Source organism: Oryctolagus cuniculus, chromosome Y (assembly GCF_051225735.1).
Source record: "Oryctolagus cuniculus isolate XC-2025 breed Fujian yellow rabbit chromosome Y, ASM5122573v1, whole genome shotgun sequence".
NCBI lineage: Eukaryota > Metazoa > Chordata > Mammalia > Lagomorpha > Leporidae > Oryctolagus > Oryctolagus cuniculus.
Genome location: NC_142889.1, coordinates 17,829,578 through 17,837,214, shown reverse-complemented (window position 1 = coordinate 17,837,214; position 7,637 = coordinate 17,829,578). Strand labels below are relative to the sequence as shown.

Genomic DNA, 7,637 nt, shown 5'->3' with positions numbered 1-7,637 from the left:
TAAGAACAGATTCCTGATGATGTAATTATCCATAATAGGCATATGCCAGAACATCTGGTCAGGACTTTCTTTTCCCACCTTGGGATAAGACAATATAGAATCAAATGACAAAAAGCTAGCTAAAGCAATTTTCAGCTTTGCTCTAATTAAAACAAATAAGTAGTTTAAAAAAAAAAACTTTTAATGATATACTTAATTCTACTAAATTAAATGTTCCATAAAGTACACTAGGAAGACAAGGTTAAAAGGAGAATAATTTCCAAATACTTCATTATTTTTACAGGAAATTTCTTGTTAAGGTACTACACATCTTTGGTTAAATGATTAACTATTTAAATCACTTGAAAAAAAAGAGGTAATACAAAATGCACAAGTTGTATTCTTCTTTTCAAACACACATATTTCTCATTTTTAGTTTCTATTATTCCAGTGTCTACATATCTCTGGATCCCTTTTAACTCATCAGAAAGCTGTATGGATACCCATGATATTTAGATCTGAAAATTGACAGCATCCAACTGAAGAATAATACAACCAATGAAATACCAGCTACGTACATTATCTTTCGCTTTCCAATATCCATGTCAGAAGTAGCAGCTTCACATAAAAGCACCATCCCTAAGGTAATCCCACAAGTCCACCAATAACAGCCAAAAGTAATCCCAACATAAGGGGACCAGCATATTTTGGGGGTCAATTACTCTAGTATTGACATCAGTTCTGTCTGCAATCCTCCAGGCAATCTGCTCAGCTGAAAAACCATGCACCTGCAACTCATATGTATCGCCCCATTTGGGTTTCCCTTTTGCAGGAAAGTTGATGAAAGTTGGAGCCGAATTCATGTTTAGCATTTGAAATACATCAGAACCTTCATCAAAATCTACCATGGCAAAAAATATTCTGTTGGAAAATGCACTGGAATATCGCCAAGAGTTTGCCAGGATCTGGAATTCTTCATCAGCTTGTTTGCAAACAACACACTGTCTATGAAGTTGGAGAGCAGTGAACATGACAATAACGGAGTAATTTCTTGGTGGAGCTTTAACAAGATGACGAAACTTATCTCTATTCATTCTTATTACAGGCCTTTTATTGGTCCATTCCATCAGCTGACTAACCTTTACAGATAACACCATCTCCGTCTTTCTTTGGGCAGAAGCCAAAGGAACCTCGTAAATGAGCAGCAGTGCCACCGCCATGGTCGCAGAGCCGCACCAGAACCACCGAGGTGCTGCCATGTTCACAGCTCTCCCTTTCGCCAGCGAAAACTTTCCTCTGACTGGGACTGAAGGTGGGGCGTGAGAACTGCAGTCTAAAATTCTTAGGTCAATTATAACTCATGGATTGAGAGTCTTCAAGGAATAAGGTTCATAGTCAAAGATATCTCTACCTGTGTACTAAATGATTTTGCTCCCTCTTGAAGCAATCACAACAGTGCTTAGGTGCTCTGAAATGCTGCCAGACTATCCCAATGATGAGATCTGCCTATCATGTTTATTTTGACTTCTGTAGAGTGGATGAATCATATTACTTTCTCTTCAGAGGGAAGGGAATGGCAGGGTCGGGGAAGAAGAGTGCTTTGGATGGTTTTGCTTTTAGCACACATGCCAGGATTTAATGTCCTTTTGTTGTAACAGTGTTTCCTCTCCTGCCAGCACATACCTATCAACATTTTTCACATTCTGGCCACACCAGCATAAATGCTGCCTGCATTTGTGAAGTACCTATCACAGAAAGGTAATTTAAATGTAGTACCTTCCCTGGTGGAAGTGTACTTATTATGAGCATATCACTTACTGCCTGAGCACTTTCTATTGGTGTTCAGGAAGAATATTGCCTTCCCAGAGAGCCCATTTTTTCCAGTACAGTACTGGATAAACTCTTTACCCATAATATAGAGCATATTTATTTGGTGTGTGTCACTAAAAACTCAAATATATAGACAAACATAAATAAAATCAAAGAGGAATATGCATGAAACAATGGTCTAGGAATCAAGGAGCCTCAAAAACTGATTATTTCTAATTATGCAAACAATCCTCTTATCTAATGCAGTAGAGCCCTATCTGAGATAAGAAAGTCTAATGAGGGACAGTTGGTAAGGATGTTCACTATATCCTGTCTCCAACCCTTGTGTGACATAAGTCACTTGGTTTCTTTCAGCATCCACATCCCCATCTGTAGATTGGGTAATTGTGACCCCACCTTAGGGGGACTTCATAGATGTTGTTGTAGTTAAGCATGACAGTGAGTATAAAAATTCTTTATAAACTGTGCAACCTGCAAATGTATTTATTCAGAAAGTAAGTGATTAGTGAACTGATTAATCTGTCAAACATTTGTTGAGTGCCTGCATTGTGACATAAACTGTGTTGATTACTGGAGATTCTGTATTCCGTATTCCAGGGGGTTGGACCCCATTGTTAGCAAATAGATCCATGGGATATTGGATGACAATACCTAGAATAGAGGGTTTCTGAGGGCATCCCCAGAGGGTGAAGAAAGACACTCTATCCCCTTTGGATGTTGGAAATAGTTATTGGAAAATGCTATAAAAAAGTCCAGCTTTTTCCAGTGCTTTCACAGAAGGCATTTTTTGCTTCCTGTAGAGATGTCTGCACTCTAATAGTTCATCAAAATGGTAGTTTTGGCTATAGGAGTGATGCTGTGATACCAAAGAGGGTGAGAACAAATTGGACCTGAAGCTGAGACCATGGCCGCTTGTGGACACCTTGACCTGGCAGTATGTTGACACCATGGTGCAGCAAGAAATACTTTAGTCATATTTAATGAACAATGAAGGAAAACTGGAGAAATTTTCCTGAGGATGCTCCATTTGAGGGCTTGTTTGGAGTCCTGAGATAATAAAGAATTATGAACTATTGCCCTGAAAATATCATGGTGGCTAATATTGGTGTGAGCAAATAGGCCAAACCATGACCAGTCAATCCTCTGCTCCATGACAATTGTTTAAAACACTGGCTTGAGAGATGAAGAAGCCGGTATTCAAAAGTATTTCAGTGACTGTTTTTGTTCATGTATCTTGGTTGAATGTTTTTGGTCCTTCTAAACAAATGTGCTTTTTTAAATAATTTTATATCTATCACTTTATCTTGGTTGTCTCTTCCATGAGCCAAACCAGGAATGTCTGATTTGTTGGAAGTGCGGGGAGGGTCCTTGGGCTTGATCTCTCTCATTCCTTTCCCCCACCACTCTGGTTCCCCAGGGAAAAACAAGGTGATGACAGACCTCCCTCCATCAGCCCACATTTTAGTACCAAATGAACTAAGTGATTCATCTTTACTTAATTCAATATTACTGTTTGTTGAGCACTGCTTAGGCTAGGAGCCTCTTAAGTGTCTCTTAAATAAAGAAGAGAGTGGTGAGAATTAAAAATTAAAAGAGGAACTCTCATTCTTTGCCTTTGGTGAAGGCCCCCTGGTGCTAAATGGTGGTTCTGCAGGAGTGACCCAGGATGGAACAGGACAGGGAGTGCTCTGTTCTTCCTGCCACATGCAGACTGATGAGTTGAAATTATTTTTGCTCCATAATTCTTTGGCTCAGGAGAATGGAGGCTGTCCTAAACCTGTCACCTTCTGCTTGCACTTTCCCCACATAACTGGTGAGAAAACATTCATGGTGTGCCTGAAGAGACCAGTAAGTCAAGGTGAACTGGAATTAGAATCTTAGTTCTCAAGTGTCTACTTATTGGGAAATCCTAAAAACACCCTGTTCTGATTCTTGCATATAGGCTTAAGTGATCTGAAGGGACACAGTTACCTCCTATGTTTTGCATATGGCTTTGAAGAATGGTCTGTTTATGGGGTGCCTCAGGCACAAGTAAGTGTTTATTTGATGATCCTAGACTTCAGGCACCTGCTCATCTTGGTAGGAGTCAGTTTTTATGTGCTGGGTAGATGAAGTTCACTTCAAGTGATTTCCCTGCTTGTTGACAATATTATGTCTCTTAGTTTCAGCTCTTTCCTCAAACTCTGAAATATTCTCTTCTGCTGATGTTCACTCAAGTGTTTTGTTGGGATTTTTAGGATCCTGTACTTCCTGTGCATGGTCTCATTTGCTGGATGACTACCAACATTTGCTCTTGCTGCCTGTACATAGGCCTTTCCCTCCATGCCTGGTCAGGATGGGACCCTTCGTGTTGATGCATACATTGTCTAATCAGTCTTCAGGGTAGTGCCCCTGTTCTCTACTGGCATCAGTAGACACTGGGTGCAAACCAAGGTGTACATTGCTGTTTATTTTTTCTTTCTTTTTTTCAGTTTTTCTTTTTTATTTTTAAATTTATATAAAGGGAACAGAATTCATATATTTCACATATACAGCTTTAAGAAAATAACTTTCCCCTCTGCTTCCCTCCCTCCCTCCTACCCCTTTCTCCTTCTTTCTTTTTATTTTTCTTTTAATTTTTGTAATGACCTACTTTAAATTTATTTTATAATCACAAGCTTAATACCACACTAAACCAAGAACTCAACAAGTATTAAGTAGAAATGTCCCGTCCCGCGGGACAGCAACTGGGGCCGAGCACCTAGAAGGAGAAATGAAAGGGACAGGAGACACAAAGATGGCAGCAAGACAGGTGCCGATCAAGCTGCGACTTTATTTTTCAACCACACACTTATATATCATCGAGGCAGGGTATCGGGAGGGGGAAGGAGGGGGGGCTTATCTTGTAGCTGCAATGCTAGTGCAAGTAGGGGAAAGGTTACAAGGCCTTAAGGCACAAGGTCACACAAGGTTGCGTTATCAGTACTATCTGGTCTGGCCTGTCTAGCCCTGTCTCTCCACTAAGATGTCACATGCTGCGTGGTTCCCGACATAGAAAGTCCACTATTCCTCAGGAGGGTAGACAAAGGATTTAATCAATAACCAAATTCCAAGATATACATTATATTTTTACTCTCTATACTAGTTACCACAAATCAGACATATATGTATATGTATAATTTATATATATATATATATGTATATATATACTTTGTCTTTTTGGGACTGAATTATTTGATTAAGAATAGGGTCTCCTGTTTCATCCCTTTTGTTGCAAAAGACAGGTTTTATTCTTTTCATGCCTGAGTAGTGTTCCATCATGAATATAAACCTCAATTTCTTTTTTTTTTAATTTTTTTTTAATTTTTTGACAGGCAGAGTGGACAGTGAGAGAGAGAGACAGAGAGAAAGGTCTTCCTTTTTGCCATTGGTTCACCCTCCAATGGCAACCGCGGCCGGCGCGCTGCGGCCGGCGCACAGCGCTGATCTGATGGCAGGAGCCAGGTACTTATCCTGGTCTCCCATGGGGTGCAGGGCCCAAGCACTTGGGCCATCCTCCACTGCACTCCCTGGCCACAGCAGAGAGCTGGCCTGGAAGAGGGTCAACCGGAACAGAATCCGGTGCCCCGACCGGGACTAGAACCCGGTGTGCTGGCGCCGCAAGGTGGAGGATTAGCCTAGTGAGCCATGGTGCCGGCCATAAACCTCAATTTCTTATCTAGTCTTCAGTTAATAGGCATCTAAATTGATCTCATCTCTTAGCTATTGTGAATTGAGCTGTTACAAACATAGGAATACAAATAACTCTCATATGCAAAAATTCTCAATAAGCTAGCTAATCACATTCAACAACACGTGGAAAAGATGCTTACCTAGACAAAGTAAGATTTATCACTTGGGATGCGGTGATGGCTCAACATATGAAAATCAATAAACATGAGATATATTAATAAATTAGAACTAAAAAGCATAATATCTGAACAGATGTAGAGAAAGCGTTTTTTCATTTCTTTTTTTTTAACCTAGAAAATATTTATTTAAGGTAAACTTCATGGATTTCATAAACACAAATTTAAGAATCTAGTTTCTTTCTATCCTACCCTCCTTCCCACCTGCACTTACACCTTTCTTCCTCCCTCTCCTATTCCTGTTCTTATTTTTTAAGATCTATTTTCAGTTAACTTAATAACTTGATTAGCCCTATACTAATTAAAGAGTTGAACAAATAGTATGAAAAATAAAACTTTCTCAACAGTTGAGACAAGGGTGTTCAAAGTGATCATATCTCAATATGTCAACCTCACTTACATAGATTACCTTTTCGGTACTCTATTGGATTTATCTTTTGAAGCCATGAATGAAAAGCCAGCAGGAGCAGGTGTGTATGTGTGTATGCACATGCACACATGCATTCATGTGTATATGTTCTCATTTCCATGTGATTTCATATGCAAGCCCTAGGAGATCTATGCCTTCTTTTCAAGTATTAGGTCCTCCCTCTTAATCAGGTTTCCGTGTCAATGTCCTGCCCTCATATCTCCCCGCCCCCATCCTATTTAAAAAAATTAAGTCAGGCTTATCAAGACAGAAGAATGGTGAGCGGAGCATGAGGAAATCCTTGCTATAAATCAGTGACAGTCCTGGCCCTAGCCAGCTATGCTAGCAGTGGGGCAGGTCTACCATGATATCATGGCCCTCACTATTCCTTTATTTTCTGAAATTGAGAGGATTTCAAGTTAAATTACTCTAGAAGCTGGGAGAATTAATATTCTGTAATTTTAAAGGTCTGGGACAAGTGTCTATGTCTGTTCTACTTCCATACAGGTGATTTCAGTAGAAACAGATGCGAGTTGTAATTATAAATTTTCTGGTAGTCATATTAAAAAAGTGAAAATAAAGAGATAAAGTTATTTCATGACATTCTCTTCAGCTAAATATATAAAATATATTTCAACTTATTATAAAAATTATTGGTGAAGAATTTTGCATTCTTTTTCTTTTTTTTTTTTTTTTTGACAGGCAGAGTGGACAGTGAGAGAGAGAGACAGAGAGAGAAAGGTCTTCCTTTGCCGTTGGTTCACCCTCCAATGGCCGCCGCGGCTGGCGCGCTGCGGCCGGCGCACCGCGCTGATCCGATGGCAGGAGCCAGGAGCCAGGTACTTATCCTGGTCTCCCATGGGGTGCAGGGCCCAAGCACCTGGGCCATCCTCCACTGCACTCCCTGGCCACAGCAGAGGGCTGGCCTGGAAGAGGGGCAACCGGGACAGAATCCGGCGCCCCGACCGGGACTAGAACCTGGTGTGCCGGCGCCGCAAGGCGGAGGATTAGCCTGGTGAGCCGCGGCGCCGGCTGCATTCTTTTTCAACACCAAGCTTTGACTCTGTTGTGAGACTCACACTGACAGCATATCTTGGTTAGTGCTAGCCACATTTCAGGCACTGTGTAGCAATAAACACACTGAACATTGCAACTCTAAATCATCCAAGACAGTTTTTGTCAGAGAGAGGAAATCCACATCATATTTTCTTTTTGGATTTTGTAAGGACATTTATATAAGATACATACTTATCATTCTTATTGTTTCAAAACATTTTTATAAGTAGGTGCTCTGATTTTGTGTATATAATTTCCTTCTAGTGTGACTGTACTTTTTTCAAACTTGGTGTTCAGTCTCTACCATGCCACACACCTTTACCTTCTCATCGATAACCCTTACTAGGATTTCCAGAGAACTTGAGAAATGAATCATTTCTCGATCTGTAAATCTATATTTATGTATATTTGAGTGAATCTCTACTATAATGTAAATAAATCTATTGATATAAATATATACATTTCTAAGTGTATGT

The 7,637-nt window shown here is 40.1% G+C and overlaps 1 pseudogene; it reads right to left on the bottom strand.

Annotated features, from left to right (window-relative positions):
* Positions 1-351: 351 nt before the first annotated feature.
* LOC149119307 (dolichyl-diphosphooligosaccharide--protein glycosyltransferase subunit MAGT1 pseudogene) lies at positions 352-1,275 on the bottom strand (annotated as a pseudogene).
* Between the last annotated feature and the right edge of the window lie 6,362 nt (positions 1,276-7,637).